Here is a 27,996-nt window from a genome sequence, read left to right as displayed (position 1 = left end):
AGAGAGCTCTTAAAAGAGTTTGTATTAACAGCACGCGCATCGGTTACAACAATAATATACATATATTAAGCCTTATAACCTTTTTTTCATTAACATTTTATTTTATTTAAAAAAAAATATTTTAACCATATATAAACAAATAATTAGACATAAAATATCACATTATACGTAAGTTAATTAACCCGTTGCAAATTTGCAACGCACGGGTGTCAAACTAGCAGATTAATAACAAGAAAGGCGACCATATAATTGGGGTGAAGAGCGTATAACAACGATCGTCAGGAAATACCAACTACAAAGTGAAAATTAAGTAGCCAGCTCACCAGAAACGACAATCATTCCGGTTCGGTTCACATTTGCTGTAATATAAACAAACATATGAGGCGGTTAAAGCTAATAACCACTGACTGAAAGTTTAATTTGCAATGTCCAAACTCGTTTTCATGCCAATCACATAAAACATAAAAAACCAGGCGAAAGACAACGATGTAAATAAGAGTACATGTCTGCGAGATTACAACTAATTCCCAACAGATGCACATTCATGTTCATTCAATAAAAATGTAGCAACATTGGAACTATCAGAACAACTACCAAATAAATTAAGGGCATATATAGATTGGAGACCTTAATCACAAAGATCATTCTTCCATTGCGTCTCCACCAAGAGTCGCCTCAACCTTCAGTGGTGTCACCTTTGTCATCAAGACCTCTGAAAACACGATTACAATAATCATAACATAATTTATCACACCAGCAAAGTCTTGATATAGTGGCAAAGAGTAAAAACTGAGGGTCTCTTACGTCTCACTTCACACAACACGAAAAAACAAACAATTTATCATAGGAAAAATCATTAGTTAAAACTTTTGCCGCTAAAAATGTCACTAATCAGTAATCACTATACTTCCCTCCATCTTTTAACCTCTTTTGAGTTTACGGTTGCATGCAAGTAAAGCAGCATCAAAATAACCCTTCAAGACAAGAGCATCAGGAAATAAACTAGCTCAATGCCAAGGATGATTAACACCAACCCTAAATTACCAAAGGAAGTATATTCCGAAGTCCAAACTCGTAAACATTAAGCGAAAAAGACGTGCAAATTTGAATTATTAGGAAATTCACCTGTAGGCTTAGAAAATGAATATCCATTTGCACTTGTGTAGGTACGAGGATTCGGTTGGACATGATTCCTTAGATATTCCACCTTTCCCTACAGAACCATGCATACATAAATTATTTAGGGCTGCCAGTTGGTTAGTAAAAGATGCAAATGCAGGGGAAAGGATAGTTGAGCAAAAAACATGGAGAAAAAAACAATCTTTCTAAACATGAATTTTTACAGTGCAAAATTAGTGAAAATACAAGGAACACACCTTCGTAATGACACACATATCAATGTTGCTTCCACTTCCTAAATCATTGAAAATACCAGAAGAGATAGCTTCAGAAACAAATTTAATTCCTTCCTCTCTCTGCCAGCACACAAATATAAAAGATAACTTAGTTCACAATGCTCAACAATCGCTTTCCGCTAGATCATTTCGTTCTTATTCCCAACAGACATAAGACAAAACACAAACTTTCTAAACATGTATTAATACACTGCTTTCATATTACTCCAACTTACAGAAAGTCCTTCACGGTATTTTGACTCAAAGACGGACATTGCAGCAAGGGAACCAGATCCCATAGTCGCAAAGGGAAGTGTATCAGTTGAACCATGAGGGTATATCTGTCAGCAAAATTATCACATATTCATAATCATAGCCAATACATAATTATTTATTTACTTCTCCGCTCACCTTCAGTTCACTACATTTGCTTTTGGACCAAATTTTAGGAGATGGAAAGTGTGGGAGAGAAAATAGAGTGCCAAGCTCACATGAGAGTGTGTTTTGTTTTTTGGGTGGAAATGTAGAGAATTGATCGGAATGTCCCAGAAATGAAAATGTCGTGAATCCAAAGACATGGAGGGAGTATTATAAACATTGAAATAATGAAGTGATACTCACAGTGTGCAGATGAGGTCCAGTCACATCGACTCCACCAAGCACCAGAGCAGCAGAGACATGTCCTTGATGGCTGGATAACAACATAAGAAAAAATAAGCATTCTATTTAAATATAGATATAATAGCAATTAAAATTATTTCTGCCTTTTTGAAGAGGAATTTATCGAAAATCAGAATATCACCTAAAAAGATGAGACTTCAGAAGAGTAAGAGCTGTGACCACTCTTGACTCACGGCCAGTATGGTGTCTGTGAAGATTCAACTGAGAACACACCATATCTGCAATAAAAAAAACAAGTTCGTATAGGAAAGAATAGGAAAGAAGTGGTCAGAAAACAAAGAATATAAAGGAAGGACTGGACGTGCCGCATCATTTACAACCAAAATTAGTGATACAACCCAAGGTTGTCACTAGGAGAATAAATTCATGTCAAAAATCCTACGTAAGCAGCCGCACAAACTACAAACAAAACTTCAATTCAATTTTAACCTGTACGATGCATTACTTCAGTAATCAGATACTATATTATAATGTACTTCATAGGAAGGAAAGGGAGGGGAGGGAGAATGAGAAGTGGTTGTTTGGATACATTTTCCCTCCAAATCTTGCCTATGTTGAAGAGATTTTGATTTGCCTTGGAGGAGGGAAAATGCATCCCTCCCCCTCCATTTCCCTCCACGCTTATTTGTTATCCAAACAAAGGATTTCAAATCCCTTATGGTGTGTTTGGATAGCAAAAGTGGAGGGAAAGAGAGGGGAGGGAGAAGGAGGGAAGAGAAAGGGATGGAAGGGAAGGAGAGGGAGAATGGAGATGGTCATTTTCCCTCCAAATCTTGCCTTTGTTGGAGAGGAAATAATTTGGCTTGGAGGGGGGAAGTGGAGGGATTCATTTTCCCTCCCCTCAAAATCCCTCCACCTCCATTTTGCTAACCAAACAAAGGATTTAGCATTCATTCCTTTCCCTCCCCTCTCTCTCCCTCCAAATCCTCCTATCCAAACAGACCCTTAGGGTGTGTTTGGATTGAGTGATTTGGAGGGAAAAGAAAGGAAGGGAAAATAGAGGATTTAAAATCCCTTGTTTGGATAGGAAATGAGGGTGGAGGGAAATGGAGGGGTAGAGATTTGGAGGGATCAAATTTCCCTCCTCCAAGCCTAATCAAAATCTCTCCATAATAGGCAAAATTTGGAGGGAAATTGTATCCAAACACCCACACCTCATTCCCCCTCCCCTTTCCTTCTCTCCCTTTCCCTTCCCTCCTTTCCCCTCCCATCCCTTTCCCCCCACTTTTGCTATCCAAACATACCCTTACTCTCTCTCCCTTTCCTTTCCCTCCAAATCATTCAATACAAATAAGTCCTAAGGGTGTGTTTGGATAGTGTTATAACAGAAGCAAGAAAGAACTGATAAAAGAACAATAAAGAGACAAACGCACAGATTTACGTGGTTAACTAACGGTGTGTTAGCTACGTGCACAGAGCAGAAGGGAGAGAGTTTTATTGATATGTGAGGAGTTTTCAAATTACAGATTCAGACGGTATGACTGCTAGGTAGAGGCGGTTATTCGAAGCGGCGGTTAACAGAATCAAGGCACAAACCCAACAAATCTCCACCTTGACTTGAATTCTCTCACAAACAGACAGATGTACCAGATGCATTCCCATAAATGCCAGATGTACCAAAAAGCTCTTTTCCCTTCCCTCTCAGATATTGCCCCCAAGAGGGCAATTACAGATTGCGGATATTTAGCAAGTCCAAACAATGTTGGAACTTGTTATGCGGAACTGGCTTAGTGAACATGTCAGCTGGGTTATCAGCAGTACCCACTTTGTTCACCTTAATCCTCTTCTCATTTCTCAGAAAGTGATATCTCACATCTATATGCTTAGTCCTCTCATGATGGACTTGATCTTTAGCCAAGCATATTGCACTAAGACTGTCACAGAATACAATAACTTGCTCCTGATGTAGACCCAAATCACTGACTAATCCTTTTAACAAGATTCCCTCTTTAGCTGTTGCGGTCAACGCCATATACTCTGCTTCAGTAGTAGACAAAGTAACTATAGGCTGCAATGTAGCCTTCCAACTGACCACTGAACCACCAAGAGTGAAAACATAACTAGTCATTGATCGTCTGCCACAACATCTCCCGCATAATCGATCGTAATCTGAGTACCCAGACACAAGGCACTCTCTATCACCTCCATAAATGAGACCAACATCGGATGTACCCTTAAGGTACCGAAAAATTCTCTTCACAAATTGCGATGCTTTTACCTGGATCACCCATAAACCGTGCTCTTTACCTGGATCACCCATAAACCGCCACCACACTGATCGATCATAAATCGTGTCTAGTGCAGACCATAGCATACATCAAACTACCCACCGCACTAGAGTAAGGAACTCGAGACATGTACTCCTTTCTTCACCGACTTGGGTGAGAAAGCAACAGACAGATGTGCATTCGATGCACTAGGAGTATATATGGATTTAGCAAAAGACATGTCAAACCTTGCTAAGACCTTCCGAATATAGCCTTTCTGAGATAAGAAAAGCTTCTTCTTGCTCCTATCCTTGTAGATCTCCATTCCCGAATTTTTCTTGCTTTTTCGCACCCAAATCTTTCATCTCAAATTCAAGACTCGGAAGACCCTTCAATTTCTGAACATCAGACTTGCTCTCTGCAGCTATCAACATATCGTCTACATATAGGATAAGATAAATGAAAGACTCATTCTTCAGCTTGTTGTAATAAACACAACAATAAACACAACAATCATACGGACTCCTATTGTACCCAATCTCCAACATGTAGCTGTCAAACCTTTTATACCACTCGCCTCGAGACCTGCTTTTAGCCCATATAAGGACTTCTTCACTTTGCAAACATAGTTTTCTTTACCCGAACTGAAACCGTCCTGGTGAGTCATGTATATCTCTTCTTCCAACTCTCCATGTAGGAAAGTCATCTTCACATCTAGTTGTTCGAGTTCTAAATCCTGATGTGCAACTATTGCTAGCAACACTCTGATGGAAGTATGTCTGACCACTGGCGAGAATATTTCATTGTAGTCTACCCCCTCTTTCTGACTAAACCCACGAGCTACCAATCGAGCTTTATACCTTTTACCCTCAGCAGCAGTCTCTCCCTCTTTCTTCTTGAAGACCCATTTACAAGTAACAACCTTTCTCCCTTGAGGCTTCTTGGATAATTCCCAGGTCTGATTCTTTTGAAGGGACTCCATCTCATCTCTCACGGCAAGAAGCCATTGGGCGATTTAGAACATGAGTCGCTTCTTTGAAAGTGGATGGCTCATGTAAGTCAGGATCCACCTCCTCAGCAACCTGAAGTGCATAACCCACCATATCTTCAAAACCAAGTCTATTCGGAGGCTTCCCAAAATTAGGCCTTTTGGGAAGGAGCCCAAGAGTAAATCCGTGAGGGCTTGCCCAAAGCGGACAATATCGTACTATTATGGACAGTGGACACAGGTGCAGCAGAGGCCCAACACGGGATATTCACGCTTCCGCACAACAAGTGGTATTGGGCTAGACATAGAGATTCATCAGGCTAAGACTTGAAGGTGAAGTTGTACACTGTAAGACATGGAACTCCTAGCTCGGGGTGAGTCCTTGAGCAAGCCCGATTCAGGGTTAAATGGATGAAAGGCGTCATAGGTCTTGTGGGACAAAGACCATTTGTGTACTAAAACTGTTGATCAGGTGGACCCTTATCAGATTGGGTGCCACAGGTCTGGTGGGTCCTTTTCAGGATGCCAGAGACCGTTTGTGTTCTAGGACTTCTGAAGTGACGGACCCGGTCCAGGGTATATTAGATGCAGAAGATGTTCGAGATGCATGTGTAGCAAATCCCCAAGAAGGGCAAGACATGACTCCTAGTAGCATGGTGTGTCGGCTAAGGGGAGGTTATCAAGACTTGTGATGTTTCAACTGTCTAGAAGTTGGGGCTGTAGAGTGGGAGAGTCCTCCACGGAGGTCAAGGTCCGAATCAAGATGATGGTCCTTGGTTTGAGGGGAGGATTGTTAGGGTGCAAACACTTATCCCACATCGGTAGAATAAAGATGAAAGATCATCTTTATAAGTGTATACAAAATATAATAGTATGAGGCCTTTTGGGAAGTAGCTCAAGAGTAAATCCGTGAGGGCTTGCCCAAAGCGGACAATATCGTACTATTATGGACAGTGGACACAGGTGCAGAAGAGGCCAACATGAGATATTCACGCTTCCGCACAACAGATAGGAAAAAGGGAGGAAAAGGGATGGGAGGGGGAAGGTGGGAAGGGAAAGGAAGAGGAGGGGAGGGGAGGGAGAATGGAGGAGGTGATTTTCCCTCCAAATCCTTCTACCTTTATTTTGCTAACCAAACAATGGATTTCTTATCCTTCCAATTCCCTCCCCTCTCTTTCCCTCCAAATCCCTCAATCCAAACACACCCCAAGTGATCAATATAGCAGCACACACAAGTAACTTTCAAAGAAAATTAATCATGTCTTGAAAGGCTCTACAGATTCCAACACTGTACACAAAGTTCGCTTATATTAGATACTAGCTCATTGCTATACATACCAACCATAGCCCATAACCTATCGTCGCTGACATTTATCCAAATAGAATCATGGATACGCAACAGGAAAGGCGAGGCCAACAAGAAGAAAATTGTAGCCATTACATTGAAAAAGATAATGTGCTTACCAGTTACATTTTCTGTATCAGCAGCAGTTCCAGCCCCACAACACTAGATATTTGGTGCCATGTAATGGATTTTTTCACAGTTCTTGTCAGCAACAATAGGGCCTTCCGTCGCTCTTGTATCAGCTCCAAGAATAACACCATCCTAGATAAATTATCCGGTTTTAATTATGGGTCCACCACTCAATGTTATTCAACCAACAATTCTGCCTAACTTAAGTATATCAGTTCTCGTCTTATAGTGCAATTATGGACTTGTGAATAATATATACACGGGCACCAATGGGCATACACGGGCACCAATAGATGCCCAATCTCTTCGACATTAGTCAGCTAATTTTTACAAACATCACATGTAAAAAGATAATTGCTTTCCAATTTCTCTTATCCATATAACAATCCAGCAAGAAAGAAAACAAGCAACTGCAAGATGTATCATACACAGACAAAACTATAGTCATTCATCATTAACTACAAATCAAAGCAGAAACCTTTATTACAAGTTTACAAGTCATACTCATTTTATAAGAACATTGTTATAAGACTGCGAAGCATTACGCATTTTCTACAAAGGCTCCATATAATCACACTATTCTGATGTAGTAATCTTAAACTGAGTCGCTGCACTGCACATAAATTTCAGACAATTCCAATTGCATCGATTTTGAAATACAGTTACTAAATCATAGAACCAACTACTACCGCCAAACACACTCAAACGGAACAACATGGATGACATATTAAGTACAATAAAGACAACAACTTCAGATTACTCAGCAACTACCATAAAAAAAACTTGACATTATTCATAAATCCCCCGAAACAAACAACTCATAATCCAGATGTAAAACAACCATTCTAAACCAAATAGTTAGCGAGCAGAAATTAACAAGCCCTAACGTCACTCACTAAACCCTATATCAAGCAGCTCGAGAAAATGTAGTTCACAGAGTGCAATCAAACCTACACCTTCAGTGTTGGAGCTAAAAGCGGAAGATTTAGTTAGAACTTTCGATTTTAATTCTAACGTATGGCGTACCATATTACATTACTATTCCGCCTCCCTTAAATTTTTCGCGCCCACTGAATTCCAATCTCGGCTCCGCCACTAACTTTATTCCGATTAAAATATTAAATAGACGAAAAATAGAAATAAAAAAGGTAGAAAGCAGAGTACCTGGAAAACAAGGCCAACAATGGTGGTACCAGTTTTGAGGAAGGAAGAAGGTTTAGCACCTTTATTCATCATCATCTCATTCCTTTTGCAATTATCGAACGAAAACCCTCCCTTTGCCGGCGCTTCGATCGTCATCTTCGCAACACGATTTTATCAACTTCTAACAATCAACTGAAACCCTATATCACACAATAATCACAATGATTAAACAACCGAATCATGCAAAATTAAGAGTTACAGTGACAATTGAATCTTGATTAACTTACAGATAGGTGAAATCTAAGAATTTTCAGAAGATCTAGTGTGAGTAAATACGAGTATAAGCTTGTAATTTTATGAAGAAATAATCAATAGTTTATATTTAACATGTGAGAAAAGTTGGCGACTTGGAGAAGAAGATACAACAAGATGCCTGATTCATTTGTTTTTGTTTTCATGTTGTTTTTAAATCTATGGGTTTTTAGAACATTCGCAGACGTGAAAGTTGCTATGAATCTCCTCTAATTACCTCCTTAACTTAATCATCTTATTCTCTCTCAAAAAAAAAAAAAAAAAAAAATAATCATTCACCCATCATTCATTAATTCATTATCTCTCTAAATCTCACATTTCTCTCCTCTCTAAATAAAATCCAAACCCAAATAAATCACCCACTCCTCTCTTCCTCATTCACCACCACCTACTACCACCCCACCCGACACCACCTCACCACCCACCACCGCCGCCGCCACCCCACCACCGCCACCTCTGTTTTTTTTTTTTTTTTTCGTTTTGGTGTTAATTTTTATCTTTTGAGTTGTTTTTTCCATTCGTTTTTTTGTTGTCTTTTATTTTGTTAATTCTCATTTTTTTATTTATTTTCTCAAATCTCGTTTTTTATACATTTTTTTCTTAAGATTTTGGGTTTTCAAATCTCGTTTTTACCTTGTAAAATTCTTTTATTTTTATCTTAGATCTACAAAAATAAATCTCATATAATAAGTTAATTTTAATCTTAGATCTACTAAACAAGAAATAATTTTTTGAAAAAATAACTATGCTATCTCGTTTGTGGTGGTAGGTTGGTGGTGATTGTTGGTAGTTGTAATTGGTGGTGATTGTTGTTGATGTTTGAGACTAAAGTTATACACGTCCTTTATTAAAGTTATACACTGCATGTATTATAGTTATACACTTGATACATTAAAGTTATCATAATTCAAAATTTATACTCCCTCTAATTTCATTTATTGTTCCCCTTTCTTTTTGGGATAAGAAATAAGGGAATCAACTTGGACCACACAATATACATGACCCCACATCAAATTGATTTTGGACCACACAAAGTTGTCCAAAAAAGGAAAGAGGGAACAATAAGAAAAATAGATGGAAAGGGAAAGGGGAACAATAAATGAAATTGGAGGGAGTATAAAAATAACTTAAAATGTCTAAAGTTACACCGTCATGGACTAAAGTTACACCGTCATGGACTAAAGTTACACTAGAACTAAAATTGTATTAATTTGTCTTAAATTTAAAAAAAAATCAATTAATTTCCTAAAAAAGGATTGAAGTTATACTATTATTGACTAGAGTTACACTTTCAGTAAACTAAAGTTACACTCAAAACAAAATAAAGTTATATAAACTCAAAATAAGGTATAAAATGGACTATACAACTGAAGTTATAGTATTAATGACTAAAGTTACATTCTTAAAGAACTTGAGTTACATGATTTTGAATATATAAATTTAACTTATATTTAAATTCAATATTGTATAACTTTAGTCCATATTTGTATAACTTTAATCCATATTTGTATAACTTTAATCCAAATTTGTATAACTTTACTCCTTTTCGATAAATTAATTGAAAATTGTGTAACTTTAGTCCAAAATTGTGTAACTTTAGTCCACAAAGTTCAAATTTAAAATTAGATTTTAAACCAACACAATAACAAGACGAGATTGAAGTTGTATATAATGTCATTAAAGTTGTACATAATGTGTAATATAGTTGGACATAATGTCATTAAAATTACACATAATATGTAATAAAGTTGTACATAATGTGTAACACCCGGGAATTTCCTATTTTGACATTCAAAATTTATTAAACCGTTTGACTATTTTATTTTATAATTTTGGATTATTCAATTTGATTAATTTTATCTCGAACGCGATTTTTATAAACGTATTATATAAAAGCTCATTTTTATAAAAATACGTATTACTAAATTATATCTTTGAGTCATAATTTATACAAGAATAAATGTATACATATTTTGGTCAGATAATAATAAGGACAGTAATGATAATAATTCCCGTCTCAACATCCGTCTAGCTATAGACCGTCACATTTCACTTTGTACATGCGTTAATCCGGACCAATCAGAATTCGACAACACGTCACACCCACCTAACATCCTACACTCTACTTTTGAAAATATCTCTTTATTATATATATTGTTATATATATATATTATTATTATTATTATATATTTTATTAATGTTGTTTGTGGTTATTGTTCAAAATACCCGTCCCCACCCCCCTTCTTATCCCTTCTTCTTCCTTTTTCACGCTACAACACACACAACAGCAACAACAACAGCGAAAACGACAACAGCAGCCAACCACCATTTCCGCCATCCTCAACCCCCATTTCCTCCCTTATTTCTCATCCAAATTTCATAATTCTTGCACCATTAGCTTCCTCTCTTCTTCCTCGTTCTTTTAAGGTAATAAAGTCTTGATTTTGTAGAAGTTCGAAAATACCGTCTCATATGGCAACTCGGTTTTATGACTCAAACAACTCGTTTTTCCTCCCTTTTTAGTTGAAGACCTTGAAAGCTGAAGAAAGGCTCGTGCTTTGGACGTTTTTACTCGGGAATTCGAGAGTTAAAGGTAACGGTGATAGGTTACTCGACAAAATGTCGAACTTTCATTTTATGGGTCGTTTTAAATGCTTTTGTTCTATAAAGTTTAGTTCTTGCGTCTTTTCTCCTTCATATGTAAATTTCCGTCTCAAATTGTTGTTGGTAATGCTGTTTTGGGATGGTACGCCCTCTGTTTTGGGGACCGTCGTAATAATAGTCGCGGGACTACTGTCGTATGTTTGGGGCAGTCGAGATAGGGGTTGTGAACCACAGTCACGGTCTCTATGGAATCAAGCTTGTATGGTTTTTGCAGGTTGCCCGACGTGACAGTGCGTGCTTGGTATGTTTAGATGGTTGTTTTGTGGGCCGTTTTTGGTTTGTCGTGGATGGTTGTGGTAGTATGCTTAAACGCTTTGAGTAGGGTCGTAATGACGATAACAGGCCCGTCTAAATTCTGATTCCAAAGGAGTATTTGAGTCGGGTTGAGCAACCCCAGATATGGACTGTCTTGCTCGGTTGGTACCCTATTTCGGGGGCCTGTTTATGGTTGTTTTGGGTTTGTCGTGGGTGGTTAGACAGGGTTTGAGGACTGTTCTTGCGCGGTCTTATGTAGATGTACCGGACTGGCTTTGAGTTACCTTGTGCGAGCTGTTTTGTGACGGTCAAGCAGGGGTCTTGGTGGTTGATTAGGTGGAGTAATGGCGGGTTATTTGGTGACGGGTTTGGAGTTGTGCAACAACTCCTGTGTCACGGCATTAGTTTGTCATTGGCGCAAAAGATGACCATTCGAAATCATACCGTTTCCGTCTCATGCCTTTATAAAACAATTCGTTAAATCCGTTCATTTGAATACTTTCCTTTTATGGTTTATACTTATAAAATTCCATTATTTAATTGTTTAAATTACCGTCTCAAATATGCTCATGTACTCGTCTCATTATTTAGTAATGTGTCAAATTGGGCCGTATGATCACCTTGCCTTCTTCTTTCTTTTACCTTAAAAATCATTCATCTAGTGAATGTTTGTTGGGCTAGTTGTGTTCTACATGGTGGGCTCACTTTTCTATATTTTTTTGGGCTCACCATATGATATTTGTTGGGCTTGACTTGTGGTTAATGGGCCACACTCTTACTATCGGTGCATTCGGCGCCAAATTTGGTATATGTGAGTCGTTTAATTTCCCGTCTCGTATTTTATATAACGTAATCCGTTAAATATTGTTCTCTATATATATGTATTTCTCTCACATGATCAAATTGTTGGATTTCACATGATTATATGTTTGTTTTTACATGAGTATTAAGTTGGGTCTAACCTATCTTGTTTGTTGGGCTTAATGTGATTTAATTGTTGGACTCCTCATAATTTGTTTATTGGGCTCATAAAGGAGTCACTTGGACTTGGTCACATTTTATCCCGTATATTTCATATAACGTAAATTATTCATTATCATTTGTTATATTTTATTTAACCGGCATGTTAAATTATGAAGTGAAATATTTATTAATATAATACAAGTATGAGATATTTATTATAAGTAGTCACTTGTAGTGAGTCGTACTCTAGATAATGTCTAGTATTGTTCGGTTGTGAGAGTCTTGGTTCTACCGGAATACTAGGGGTGAGCCTGAGGCCCTCTAGTTGCGGTATGAACGTCGGGAGTGATGTTCCCATCTGTACTTATGGTGATGCAAGCCATAATTATGTGTTGGGAAATGTGTCCTCAACAATAGTGCGATCACATGATTTAAATATCATTATTAAATCTCATTTCAAGAATACGGAAGGGATGATACATTACATATATATAGTCAACTGGTCCACACATATCGGTAATGATTGGCTGGCTAGAGTTTGACATTACTGTCGTGCGACGGTGGTGATCAGTTGATCCCTTGAGGTCACACCTAAAGGACGATTCCCTTAATTAAAAAGGTTAATTAATTGTATACCGATACAGATTAATTAATTCCTTAAAAATTGAACAAATTCAATTTGTGAGAGAGAATATTGATATCTTATTGTAATGGGATTAAATAAGATTTATTTTAGTAAATAAAATGCTTTATTACTAAAATTGTTTATTGTTTGAGAAACAATAAAGATAAGAATGAATGGTTGATTATAATTACAAGACATTGTGAATTATAATTATATGACCCATTTTATTTACGTGATCAAGCTAGTCAATTTGTTGAAAGTAACTTAATTAATTCATAAAATGATGTTTATGTGATAAATATGCATTAAATTAATTAATAACATGTATCATACTACATGTGACATATTGTGTGACAAATGACAAATTGACAAAATAAAATGGTAGTCCATTTTAAGTATATGGACCGAAAATGGAGGGTGTGTTAGTGGGTTTTGGTTGTTTTATTTTATTTGATAAAATAAACATAATGATGCCTACCTACTACTAGTCTTACACCTCTTACACACCTACTATTTTTTAGAAGAGTAAAAGGAAAAGAAATGATGCCAATTTTGGCTCTTCCAACCGTGACACTCCCCCTCTATTGTGGGTTGTTGGTTATTTTATTTTCCTTACACACACATTCATATGATGATAATTCATTCTTACAAAACATGCAAAAAGGTTCATGCTTTTCTCTCTTCTCTCTCTTTAATCTTCATCAAAAAGATGAGATTTTAATCCAAATTTGTTCAAAAGATTACTAAAATTATCAAAGTAATATATGAGTATTAGTAATCAAATTTAAGGTAAACCACAATATAAACATCTAGTACATGTTAGTTTGTGGGATTAAGGGATTGTCTTGGGTGCTACTAATTGAAGAATCTCTACTTTGGGATTTTTGTATGTTCATCCATTATTGGAAAGCTCAAGAACAAGAGAGAAAGGTGATCTCTCTTGTGCCCATAAACCGAAAATCCATATGTAAGAATAATGCTTCTTCCTTATTTTGTTTTAAAGTTTGCATGCATAAGATCAATCTTTAATTTTATGACAAATTAAATTATAACATATATGAGTATGTTAGTATATATATATATCTAATTTTCCTTTAATTGGTATCAGAGCCACGGTTGTTTGCATGCAAATCGGTTAAAAGTTTTTCCGAGTTATAAGAATAACATATAAAACTTGTAAAATTTGTGTTATTATGAGATATCACGAAATTAATTCATGCATGTTAATATTTTTGGTCCTAAAATGTTTTAGGGTATTTTGGTTAATTTTACGGATTTTTATTGTTCATATAATACAATAATGGCATTTAAATATGATTTTATGAGTAAAAATGTCATTTTCGGTCTAAAATTAGCTATACTTCGAATTTTCAGTTGATTTTTGGATATGTTGTCACATATATTATTTTGAGATAACCTGTAAATTTTCATAATTTTTGGACTTGTTATGCTCGAAAAATGGATTTTTCATTATTAAATTCAGATTTAAGTGAAAAATAGGTTAATATGAGTTAAATTTCGAATCTGGTCATAGAAAATTAATATGTTGTCACATGCAATTTTACAAGATGTGTGTAAAATAATTGGCTATAAAGAAGTCTTTTTGCATGATTTATGGATTTTTGAAGAAAAATAGCATAAATAGTGACATTATTAGTGTAAAATTAATAAAAACATAATCTATGACTTAGGAAAAACGTCTAATGTTGCATTTTATTATCTTTTTCAGATCTAAAATTGAAAATTTAATGAATATAATTTTTCTATGTTTTATGATTATTTTATTAAAAAACCGATAAACCGCAACATTGTTTTTCCTAAAAATTTCAAATTTTTAACCTAAGATTTTGAACATTATGAGTGTCATGGTATTTTTCCATAATTTTCATGAGTTTAAATTTCAAATTTTGAATTTATTTGAAATTTTGTGATTTATTTGAAGTTTATAGCTTATTTTTGTATTTTTTAGTCCATTAATGAACAATTTTATAAATATGAGTTAATTATGGTCAAATTATTAGTGAAGACTAAATTTTGAGTCCTAAGAGGTTAGGGTAATTAACTTATGCATAAATATGAGTTTATGTAATTTTTGTGATTATAAAATGTTGAAATCACGCAAATCCGTAAAAACCGAGTAATATACGATATTGGCTAATTAAAGGCGATTTAGCATAAAATTGAGCATGTTCATACATATTATAATGCTGCATTTTTCTTTATGATTGTCATAATTTTAATTTATGTAATTTTGAATTATGTAATTTTACTTAGTATGGCCTTAGATTTTAATTGGTATTTCCCGAAATGTATGGGAATATCGATTCGGTTGTAATTTTATTGTGATCTCGTATCACCGTTTTGTAATTTAATAGATTTATTTTATTTTAGTTACAAATGTATAATAGGAAATTATGTAATTTGTTATGTAATTTAATTTATCTCGGAGTTCCCAAAGACGGATTTCTTCAAGAATGGCGATACATAAAGACGGTGTTACCTCGAGATGCGTGCCACAACCGAAGTTCAAGGGACCAATGGAGTTGGTTTCCGAATATGTAATAGTTAAATAGTTTTTCTATTTTAGGAAAGGCCATACTAGGATTTATTTATTTTTATGCTTGCATTTTATTTTATGTTGCATGCATCGCTAAATCGCCATAACTAAAACATGCATTATCATTTTATCGAGTTTATCGACCGTGTCAATTATAATTATCGTAGTTCACCGCTTTAGTTCACTTAAAACGTGATAGATAATAAATTGACATGACCTCTCGCTAAAATAAACAATTGAGACTTAGCCTTACCAAATAGTAGAAACCATGAAAACCTATTTCGCGAGGGAGTGCACTCGGCCCTACCGGGGTACAAACCTTGTTACGTAGGAGAAGTGGGTGATGAATGTTGATCCACCGAATTCATGTTGATAAGGGATGAATCGGCCCTACCGTGCCCAAGTTGATGTGGATTTGGATCATGGACACATTTATTCGAAATTTGGGTTGAACTCAACAAAAGTTTTTGATAAGGGATGTATCGGCCCTACCGTGCCCTTGTCGAATGTGTTTTGGGCTAAAGATAATTGTTAATGTAATATTATCGACCAAGAGTTCTAAAAGTAGAATCGATTAAAGAGTTAATCTACCGAGTTATATTGATAAGGGATGAATCGGCCCTACCGTGCCCAAGTTAATATGAATTTGGATCTTGGAATCATTTATCATAGTTGGGTAGAGGTCACTATGTAAATGCTTTACTTGTTATTTACAAGTATTAATGAAACGATAAATGTTAAGTTTTCCACTATTCCGTTGTTATATTGTTCTATTTCTTTACCACAATTCATATACGATATCATTTCGATTCAAAACTCCATTAAAACATCGTAACTAAAGACAATATGAATTTGCTTCTAAAACCTCATATGAACCATTGCTAAGGATCTCTTGTAAAGAGTATAGATTAAAGTTAGTCATTATCAAACAGGTTTTTGATTCTAGACTAACATATCTACTTACAATGGATTGTTTTTCATGTACTTAAATGAATTAAGTACCTTGAAGCGATAAATTGTTTTGGTAATTAGTTTTGTCCAGAATTCGTAATTGACCAAAATAACGCAACCACTTCAATGAAAGTTTTAAGACTAAAACGAACAAATGAAGAGTGATCTTCGTGAATTCAATTTTGCTTCTCAAAGCAAAGACTCATTGAAATAAGTGGGAGCATTCTCTTAAACTGTTAAGATGAGGGCGAGGTTCAAGAAGTAAATGGAATTGATACAAGGTAATGTTAAAGGTAAAGTTGTTGAGAATGACGATACTTACTAAACCTATCAATCCCGACCGATAAAGTTTCCATTGTCTTAAATGTTGGACATGAGAAAGGAAACTACCCCAAATTATTGAAGAATCAACAAGTTAGTTGTGGGACATCTAATGGGACCTTCTTCGTTAAATGTTTATTTGATTAAACACAAATTTTGCTAGTATTACTTAAATATTAGAAACCCATGGTGGTTTTCATCATTATGTTTGATACATAGGATGATTAGAATATGACGACTAGCAACAATGAAGTCAAGAGATAGAGTCATTGTGTACTAAATCTAGTTTTCGGGTTTGGAGTTGTACTTAATTGTGACTATTAAGTACATAAACTCTAAATAAGAATACAATTTGTTATAGATACAAAAGAGGTTTCACTTTTGTGACCCTATACACCATGATTTGATGTATGGCTAGCCCATCATCAAGGTGATTATATTCTAAACCAAACTAGAATAATATATCATGAAGATGATGCAAGACTCAAATTGGTAACCCAAGATTAAACCTTAAAATTTTGGAATAATGAACGCAAAGAGTTAACGAGTACTCTTGAAACCATTAGATTGTTAATGGTATATGCGTATCTTGTATTCAAAGCAAGATGTCTCGTGCCTTTTGGTTGAAAAGGAGATCGAGGTTATAAATCATTGATCCATAATAGGTTGATCATTCTCTTTTACCAACGATTTAAGTTGACGCTAGTGTGTTCACTTAATAAGGTAAATAGAGAAATCTTTGAAGAAGTTCAAGAGTTCAAGGAATCACGATTTAGTCGTGATGGGATTATCAAAGTGAAGACCTTGATATAAGCCAAAGGAAATGTGATATAGTATCACAAGTTAATCTCTCTTAGCACGCATTATGAAATAATGTGTGGATGGATAAGAAATCAAACGCTATTTGATATGGTTTGGACTTCAATCAAGTTACTTTGAGTTACTTGATCCTTTTGGGGATTTTATCATTTTTGTCTAAATTATTTTTCCACTAAAACGAATCATATGAGATATGAAATGGTAAGGGTACCATGGTTGTAAGTTTTTCACAAGAAACAAATGCTCATTTTTCCCTTGCAATTATCACGAGCACGACGGGTTTGCGGCTCATGAAGCTGTCTTTCTAAAATACAAGTTTATTTTTAGAAGACAGAGTGGGAGAAATTATTCAAGAGCCACAAAGAATGCCACAGAGAATGTTATGTCGCAAGAAACTGGTCTTTCTTGCGAACATGAGACGTTTTGTGTAAGACATTATACATTGTTTCTTTAAAACCTAGGAGGTTAAATTCGTCACTTGTTAAAGATGATGAATTCATGCTACTCTTAAGAAAGTAAAGAGCTTATAACTTACAAAAGAAATTGTTTGATTTAAGTTGATTACTTCTAGAAAGTAATGAACATATGACTTACATAAGAGTGTTTAAAGTCACAACTCAATACAAGGCTTAGAGCCATGAAAATCCGAAACGAAAGGGCTAGATTAGTTGCAAAGGGTTTTGCACTAATTGAAATGATTAAGTCTATTTGGATCTTCTTAGGGATTGTGTTTCATTATGAGGATATGCATACGGCAAGTGAATCTAAAACCCACTTCTTCAATAGAAGGAATGTATTCAATACATGTCATAAGTTTTATAGATTCTTGCAATCCTAAGATAATGTGAAACTTAAGAGAGAATCTTAAGTAGGACATCAATGAGTTGGAATCAACATTTTGATCATGTGATAAAACATTTCTCGATAAGTCGAGAAGTTGTGTTTATACATGGAGTTTAGTGGGAGTTACGGAATTTTTTAATTAGTCCGATATGTGGATGACATATTGATCATTGAGAATGATTTAAGACTTTTGGAGTATTATAATACATCTTGAATATCCGGATTTATGAAGATAAATCCACATGATATTAGCGTCGAAGAAAGTCTTATGTTGATAAGATTCATGACTAGTTCAATTAAATTGAACATATTTGATTGATTTCATTTGCTTCCGCTGCCGAATCAACTAAAAAGAAATGATGTATAACACTTCATATGCTTTGAGTATGATGAATTGTTTTCAAAAATCGAATTTAAGTAATCTTTACCAAGTAAGCTATAAAGATTACCCTTAAGTGCTTGCAGAAGCATTAAGGAAGTAAAGCAAAGTGTTTATGATGCAATATTGTGTAAGGGTGTTACACAAGTGACAATTGACAATTGAGATTGCGCATGGTTTCCGACAAAACCATAATCAAAACACATTAGGATGGTTAAGATACCATTGTGGCAATGTTAATTAAGAAGTAGATTTTCTAGAATCGTTCTAGGCAATAAAGAACAATGAGAGATATTTATAACAGAAATTGAGTACACTTGCGATCATGAGATGTGCAAGAAGGATGAGTCCCGCACACGTGAAAACAAAGTGGGAGCTATTCTTAGGCTAGAGGGCCTATGTCTTGATTGGATCTCGACACGTACTCCGAAAGTTTTGTAATGCAAATGTATACATTACAAAGGAAAACGAGTATGTAGTAAGGTTGAGTAAGGTACAAGAAGTTGATAAAACCTACTAACCAAAGCCTTCTCATAGGCTTAACATGATGAGTCATGTCATTTCAATTAAATTGAGATGAATAACTACATAAAAGATCAAATTAGATTATAGAATATGAAGTAGTAATCAAGCATTGACTATTCATATGTGATAATCGCATTTGTCGTTTGAGTTTTACTCTAAAACTCTTCTTTTATACTTTGTTACATCCAAACGGGTTGTAGAGACAACATTGAACCCCGTTAAAGTGAACACGGATTAGCATTGTATTCGCCCATAGTCACTTGTATGAGGTGACATCTCGAAGTGACTAGAGTGTGATGCGATTGATGGCAAGTTCAAGTGCCATAGAGTCATGTGAGATGACTAGTCGATCACATAGGCAATCATTAGGAACACTTTGTCGGGCAAAGACCGCTTATAGAGTTCTGGTAAATTTATAAAGCCTGGTCGTGGCGAGAGCTACTATAGTATTCTAATGAGTCGATTCTTTTGACTAAAGACCGATCACCTAAGATGGCACAGGTTTCAGATTAACTTTGATTTGTGTTACTACGACCTTCGTAAATGGGGTCAAATGGGCATATTTTGGGTTATGATGGTGTGGCTAGTCGAAGGGAATAAGTGCAATAGGAATTGTCCACCCCTTGTCGGGTTAAAACATATCTCGGGCCACTCGAGGAGTAATGAACTGGAAATGCGTGGCCACGCTCGGAAGGTATCCATGGTGGATAAATTCCGGTCAATCACTTATTCTCCAGATCGAGGAAACCACTCTCGATATGATCACTTGCAAGTACGACCCGAAAGACACCTTGCATTGAGTGGGAGATAGTAATAGGACAAGAGAATTGGTGACGCACACTTGTCGAGGACAAGTGGGAGATTGTTGGGAAATGTGTCCTCAACAATAGTGCGATCACATGATTTAAATATCATTATTAAATCTCATATCAAGAATACGGAAGGGATGATACATTACATATATATAGTCAACTGGTCCACACATATCGGTAATGATTGGTGGCTAGAGTTTGACATTACTTGTCGTCTTGCGACGGTGGTGATCGATTGATCCTTGAGGTCACACCTAAAGGACGATTCCCTTAATTAAAAAGGTTAATTAATTGTATACCGTCTGATTAATTAATTCCTTAAAAATTGAACAAATTCAATTTGTGAGAGAGAATATTGATATCTTATTGTAATGGGATTAAATAAGATTTATTTTAGTAAATAAAATGCTTTATTACTAAAATTGTTTATTGTTTGAGAAACAATAAAGATAAGAATGAATGGTTGATTATAATTACAAGACATTGTGAATTATAATTATATGACCCATTTTATTTACGTGATCAAGTATCACTAGTCAATTTGTTGAAAGTAACTTAATTAATTCATAAAATGATGTTTATGTGATAAATATGCATTAAATTAATTAATAACATGTATCATACTACATGTGACATATTGTGTGACAAGTGACAAATTGACAAAATAAAATGGTAGTCCATTTTAAGTATATGGACCGAAAATGGAGGGTGTGTTAGTGGGTTTTGGTTGTTTTATTTTATTTGATAAAATAAACATAATGATGCCTACCTACTACTAGTCTTACACCTCTTACACACCTACTATTTTTGAGAAGAGTAAAAGGAAAAGAAATGATGCCAATTTTGGCTCTTCCAACCGTGACACTCCCCCTCTATTGTGGGTTGTTGGTTATTTTATTTTCCTTACACACACATTCATATGATGATAATTCATTCTTACAAAATATGCAAAAAGGTTCATGCTTTTCTCTCTTCTCTCTCTTTAATCTTCATCAAAAAGATGAGATTTTAATCCAAATTTGTTCAAAAGATTACTAAAATTATCAAAGTAATATATGAGTATTAGTAATCAAATTTAAGGTAAACCACAATATAAACATCTAGTACATGTTAGTTTGTGGGATTAAGGGATTGTCTTGGGTGCTACTAATTGGAGAATCTCTACTTTGGGATTTTTGTATGTTCATCCATTATTGGAAAGCTCAAGAACAAGAGAGAAAGGTGATCTCTCTTGTGCCCATAAACCGAAAATCCATATGTAAGAATAATGCTTCTTCCTTATTTTGTTTTAAAGTTTGCATGCATAAGATCAATCTTTAATTTTATGACAAATTAAATTATAACATATATGAGTATGTTAGTATATATAGATCTACTTTTCCTTCATTATGAATGTGACATTAATCATCTCGACCCTGAGTCTTGGTCCTATCGGATACTAGGGGTGAGCCAGAGGCCCTCTAGTTGCGATATGATTTGATGTTCCCATCCGTACTCATAGTGATGCAGACCATAAGTATGAATGTGACATTAATCATCCCGTCCTTGAGTCACGGTCCTATCGGATTCTAGGGGTGAGCCATAGGCCCTCTAGTTGCGATAAGGTCGTTGGGATTGACGTTCCCATCCGTACTTATGGTGATATGCAAGCCATAAGTATGAATGTGACATTAATAATCCCGTTCTATGTGCTTGTTTGTGTGCTTGTTTGTTGTACTTGTTTGTTGTATTTGGCCATGTTTTAAAGGTAACCGCTGAGCCAGATACTTGTTTGTTGTGCCTCGGACATGTTTTAAAGGTAACCTCTGAGTCGGGCACTTGTTTGTTGTATTTGGCCATGTTTTAAAGGTAACCGCTGAGCCAGATACTTGTTTGTTGTGCCTCGGACATGTTTTAAAGGTAACCTCTGAGTCGGGCACTTGTTTGTTGTATTTGACCATGTTTTAAAGGTAACCGCTGAGCCAGATACTTGTTTGTTATGCCTCGGACATGTTTTAAAGGTAACCTCTGAGTCGGGTACTTGTTTGTAGTATTTGGACATGTTTTAAAGGTAACCGCTGAGCCAGATACTTTATGTGTTGTGTCTCGGACATGTTTTAAAGGTAACCTCTGAGTCGGGCACTTGTTTGTAGTATTTGGACATGTTTTAAAGGTAACCGCCGAGCCAGATACTTTAGAGGTCGTGCCTTGGACATGTTTTAAAGGTAACCGTTGAGCCAAGGTACTTAAGGACTTGTGTCTCGGACATGCTTTAAAGGTAGCCTCTGAGCCGGATGCTTTGCTTATTATGTGATGTTAGTAGTCTCTTTTTATGTATTGTCTGTTGTTTGGTTTCTAAAGTTGGATGTATCATATGCCTTATCTATGATTGACTACGCATGTCTTGAATGTTTATCTCATGACTGAGTGCTTGCATCAAATAGTTATATTCATGATGTTCTAATATGTTCTTGTTTATTTGTGTTTCGACATTTTGTGGCTGGGAGAACCTTGAGTTACTCCCCACTAGGGATGTCAATGGATAAGATCTGGATAGGATCCTATAAGATCCAGATCCGGTCCGTATTTACAGGATCTGAAATTCTCATATCCATATCCGATCCGCAGGATCTGGACTGGATCAGGATCTATCCATATTCTTTTGATAATAAAAGAAAAATTCTTTCTAAAATATGAAAATATTAATTTTTGGATTTTATTGCGATGCAATCTAATATTTTTCTCTATTAGATACAAATAATGAAGCTAAAATTTTAAAATCATGAAAATAAAGTCTTATTATATTACAACAACACTAAAAAATATTTCTTTTAACCGAAAAATATTAATTAGTAAAAATCATATTTGATTTATGAAAATGTATTACAAAAACAAAGCATATAGTTTAATATTTTGTTTAACTTAACTTATTATTTTAGAAAATGAAATAAAAATGGATCTAAGGGTAGGATCTGGATCTCGATTATACGATCCATATCCATATCCTTATCCACTGGATCTAAGATATTGCAATCCATATCCGGTCCGCAGGATCTGGATCCCTGGATATGGGCAGGATCTGGATTCCATTGTCATCCCTACTCCCCACTGACTGTGGCGTTCATGTTTACATGAATGACAGGTTGTGAAGATGCTTACGTGGGGAAGACGTGTGGGCTAGCGAGAACTAAACCCTTAGACCTTAGTTTGCTAGTTTAGAAACTCTTTATTTGTTTATTCGTGGGATATCTTTTCCCCGCTTTCTAGACTTGGGTTGTAACAACCTAAGTTTGTCTATTATTGTATTGGTTTTATTTCATTAGTGGCACCCGCGTGCTAATCTTTAACTAGTATTTCAAAAGTTTTTTAAAATCTCATATTTTTCGCTTTAATTTATTACTTATATTTTCCGCTTTATCGCGGGGTGTCACATAATGAGGCAATGAAGTTGCACAAAATATCATTGAAGTTGCACAAAATGTCATTGAAGTTACATAAAATGTCATTGGAGTTATAGTATTAAGGACTAAAGTAACATTCTTGTTTTAAATTTAAGACAATTTGTATAACTTTAGTTCAAATTTGTATAATTTTAGTCCATATTTGTATAACTTTAGTACATATTGATATAACTTTTGTCTAAATAGTGCAAATTTAATGATTAAAAGGTATAACTTTTGTAACACCCCTCATACCAAGGTACCTTACCAAGGACTACCCTAGTATGAAAGGCTGTTACCATCTCGGTTGTCTGAGGTTAGTATATCAAAAGCAACAATCCAAAACACATTTATTAAGGTACGAAAGAGTAATGTTTACATCGTCTCAAAGAAATCTCAAACCAAAGTACTGTTATGAAATCAACAACTACAAAAGACACTAAAACTCTTGACAGCGGAAGCTAAGCTTGTGTGGTGACTCCCCAAAACTGCCCCAAAGGTAAACGACTGCATCACCTGTCACAATCTGATCACCATCCCCGAAAGGATCACCACAGATTTTACAAAACAACAACGGGGTCAGTTACTGATTAATTAAAGTAAGACAAGTACAACAACGTAATCAGTTGTTCAATATCCTGCCAGATTACCCATCGCAACAGGTAATCCTCGCCGCCAGTGGGAGACCGCAGCCAATCCTCACCTAAACCCCGCTCATCAACGAGCGATAACCCTGTCCATTAATTTGCATATCCCCTCCTGTGGCGGGTTCCACGGAGGGCGAAACTAAGGCGTGAAGCCACTCCCGCAAGTGACTCCAGTCAGCCGAGGACGCACCTCGCGAACCATCATCATCATCAATCATCACAACCCAACACCAACTCCAACACTCCAACAACAATAGATAATCACAATAACAATTACCACAATCGCAATACAAACTTAAATCAATTAAACAGGAACTGAGTAGGGAAATCCTACCTTAGCACAAACATAATAGAAGATGATTATTTTTATAATTCCATGATCATAAAAAGGAGATTAGTACCAATTAAATAAAAGATCCAATAAACATACAGATAGATATGGGTTTGGTTTATGCCTTAGCCTTGTCTTTTAAGGATGTTGCAGGTGCAAATCTTTAATTAAACTGCAAGAAACACAAGCAAGCGATCTGGAAGGCCTCCTCTACGAAGTCTCCGCCTAACAACAATCACATAACAACAATCACTATATGCAAAACCCCATTTTCCCAAGATCATAATCAAAGTCAAACCCTAAAAATTTAACCAACGAATTATAGAAACGAGGACTTACCGACGACGATACAAAGGATGAATGCACTTGCTAACGATCACACACACACACACACACACACACACACACACTAGGGAGAGATTTGGAGAGGATTAGAGCGTCGTTGAGTGATTAGGTTTTGTAAAATTGTAATTAGAAACTGATTTACGTTTTTATATAACTCTAATCATTTCCAAATCAAACCGCGGAAATAACACTCGACGGACCGGATACTCGGTCGAGTATAGAGTATACTCGGCCGAGTACCCTCTACTCGGTCGAGTATTCCATATACTCGGTCGAGTGTTCCTGGGCAGTAGCCAATCCAGGATACATGACACACTCTACTCGACCGAGTAGGCCATACTCGGTCGAGTACCAACCTAGGAAAACCGTAGTATTACAGTCTTCCCCCCTTAAAAAGAACTTCGTCCCCGAAGTTCACACTCTACAACCAAACACAACCAACAACCTTCTGACACAACACACCAAACAATCTAAGCATAGATATACTAACACAAAACGTCATAAAACACTACTTAAACATTACTAAGCTGACTCAAACTAACCCAAAACAACATGCGACCATCTCCTACCTCCCTAAAAAGACAACGGTTACATCCCCGTAACTAACCATACCTGATCAAAAAGGTTAGGAAAACGTTCCCGCATAGCCTCCTCAGGTTCCCATGTGGCCTCTTTCACATTATGATTAGACCAAAGCACCTTGAGTAAGACGGTCTCCCCATTCCTTATCTTGCGCACTCTGCGGTCTAGTATCTCCTTAGGAACCCCGACATAGGACAAGGACTCATCAAACTCTATGTTCTCAACCTCAAGTACATGTGACGGGTCACTCACATACTTCCGGAGCTGTGAAACGTGAAAGACATTGTGGACTCGATCCAAAGCTGGTGGTAAAGCTAACCTGTAGGCCACCTCACCTACACGATCCAAAATCTCATATGGACCGATAAACTTCTGGCTCAACTTACCCTTCTTCCCAAACCTCATCACTCCTCGCATTGGTGACACTTTCAGAAGGACTTTGTCACCCACTGCGAACTCGATGTCTCTGCGGTACAAGTCGGCATAACTCTTCTGACGATCCTGGGCTGCTTTCATCTTTTGACGAATTAGCCGAACTTGTTCAACCATATCTTGTACCATCTTTGGTCCTAGAACCACCGACTCTGAACTGTCATCCCAACAAACTGGACTTCGGCACTTCCTGCCATACAAAGCCTCGAAAGATGTCATCCCGATGCTAGTATGGTAGTTGTTGTTGTATGAAAACTCGATCAAATCCAGTCTGTCCTCCAAACTTCCCCCGAACTCCATGGCACAAGCTCTCAACATGTCCTCTAAAGTCTTGATAGTCCTCTCAGTCTGACCTTCTGTTGCAGGATGAAAAGTTGTACTTATCTTCAAGGTTGTACCCATCAATTCCTGCAGTTCTTGCCAAAACTTTGATATAAATCTCGCATCTCGATCTGGCACTATATCCTTAGGTATACCATGTAACCGAACCACATGTTTCCTGTAACTCAAGGCCAGCTACATCTTAGTCCAGGTATCCTTCATAGGAACGAAGTGAGCTGACTTTGTTAACCGGTCGACAATCACCCAAATCATATTATTACCTTGCCGTGTCCTAGGTAACCCCACGATAAAGTCCATAGAGATCGACCCTCACTTCCACTCAGGTACCTCAAGATATTGAATCTTACCCTGTGGTCTCCGCTGCTTACCCTTGACCCTCTGGCAGGTCAAACATCTAGCCACGAACTCAGCCACATCTCTCTTCATATTAGGCCACCAAAAAGTCTTCTTGAGATCTTTATATAGCTTGTCACCCCCTGGGTGAACCTAATAGGGAGTGCAATTAGCCTCTCTCAGGATTACCCTCCTCAAATCTGTAGCATCAGGAACCCACCATCTCCCATCAAAGCGAACACTCCCGTCTGTGTGGATAGAAAATCTGGAAACTGTGCCACTCTCCACCCTAGACTTCCACTCTTGGATCTTAGGATCAAGCTCTTGTTTACTCTTGATGTTCTCATACAAATCCGGCTCGATCGTCAAATCCCCGATGGCATTCCCTTTCCTTATCATATAGATCCCCATCTTGGATATCTCATCCCTCAGCTTTAGCAAAGACATAGATGTACACATCGAATGAACACTCTTCCTACTCAAAGCATCTGCAACAACGTTAGCCTTACCCTCGTGATAGATGATCTCCATGTCATAGTCTCCGATCAACTCCATCCATCGTCTCTGACGCATGTTAAGCTCTTTCTGAGTGTAGATGTATTTCAGACTCTTATGATCTGAAAACACCTTAAAGGTTGCCCTGTAAAGGTAGTGCCTCCAAATCTTAAGAGCAAAGACAACTGCACCCAGTTCCAAATCATGAGTAGGGTAGTTCTCCTCATACGACTTCAGCTACCTCGACGCATAAGCTATCACCTTCCCATTCTGCATCAGCACACAACCCAAACCGTTCTTTGAAGTATCGGTGTATACTTCAAAGTTCCCACATCCCTCTGGCAAAGCTAGAATGGGAGCTGTGGTCAAACGCTCCTTTGAGGTCTGGAACGTCGTCTCACAACTCTTATCCCATCGAAAACTGGTCTCTTTCCTCATCAAAGCGGTCATAGGCCGTGCTATCGTGGAAAAGTCCTTCACGAACCTCCTGTAGTAACCAGCTAAACCCAAGAAACTTCGAATCTCAGCAACATTCTTCGGTGATTCCCACTTGGTCACTGCCTCAATCTTGCTAGGATCCACGGACACACCCTTCTTAGATATCACATGACCCAAAAAAGCCACCTCCTTTAACCAGAACTCGCACTTGGATAGCTTGGCATAAAGTTGATTGTCTCTCAAAGTCTGCAAAACTAGCCTCAAGTGCTCCTCATGTTCTTCCTTAGTCTTAGAGTAGACTAAGATGTCGTCAATGAAGACAACCACAAACCTGTCCAAAAACGGACTAAAAATCTGGTTCATCAAATCCATAAAGGCTGCTGGTGCATTCGTCAAACCAAAAGGCATCACCACATACTCATAGTGACCATAAGGGAACCGAAAAACTGTCTTAGGAATATCCTCACCTGTTATCCTCAACTGGTGATACCCTGACCTCAGATCGATCTTAGAGAACACCCATGCTCCACTCAGCTGGTCAAACAGATCATCAATCGTAGGCAAAGGATACTTGTTCTTCACCGTGACACGATTAAGCTCCCTGTAGTCAATACATAGCCTCATGCTCCCAGCTTTCTTCTTTACAAACAACACCGGTGCTCCCCATGGTGACACACTAGGCCGGATATACCCCTTGTCTAACAGATCATGCAGCTGTT

The 27,996-nt window shown here is 36.7% G+C and overlaps 1 pseudogene; it reads right to left on the bottom strand.

The window, feature by feature from the left end:
* Positions 1-274: 274 nt before the first annotated feature.
* On the bottom strand, positions 275-8,286 carry LOC141623627 (proteasome subunit beta type-7-A-like; annotated as a pseudogene).
* Positions 8,287-27,996: the final 19,710 nt, after the last annotated feature.

This window comes from Silene latifolia, chromosome X (genome assembly GCF_048544455.1).
Source record: "Silene latifolia isolate original U9 population chromosome X, ASM4854445v1, whole genome shotgun sequence".
Taxonomy (NCBI): Eukaryota; Viridiplantae; Streptophyta; class Magnoliopsida; order Caryophyllales; family Caryophyllaceae; genus Silene; species Silene latifolia.
Note: the sequence above shows the minus strand (reverse complement) of the source record. Positions and strands in the feature narration are given on the sequence as shown.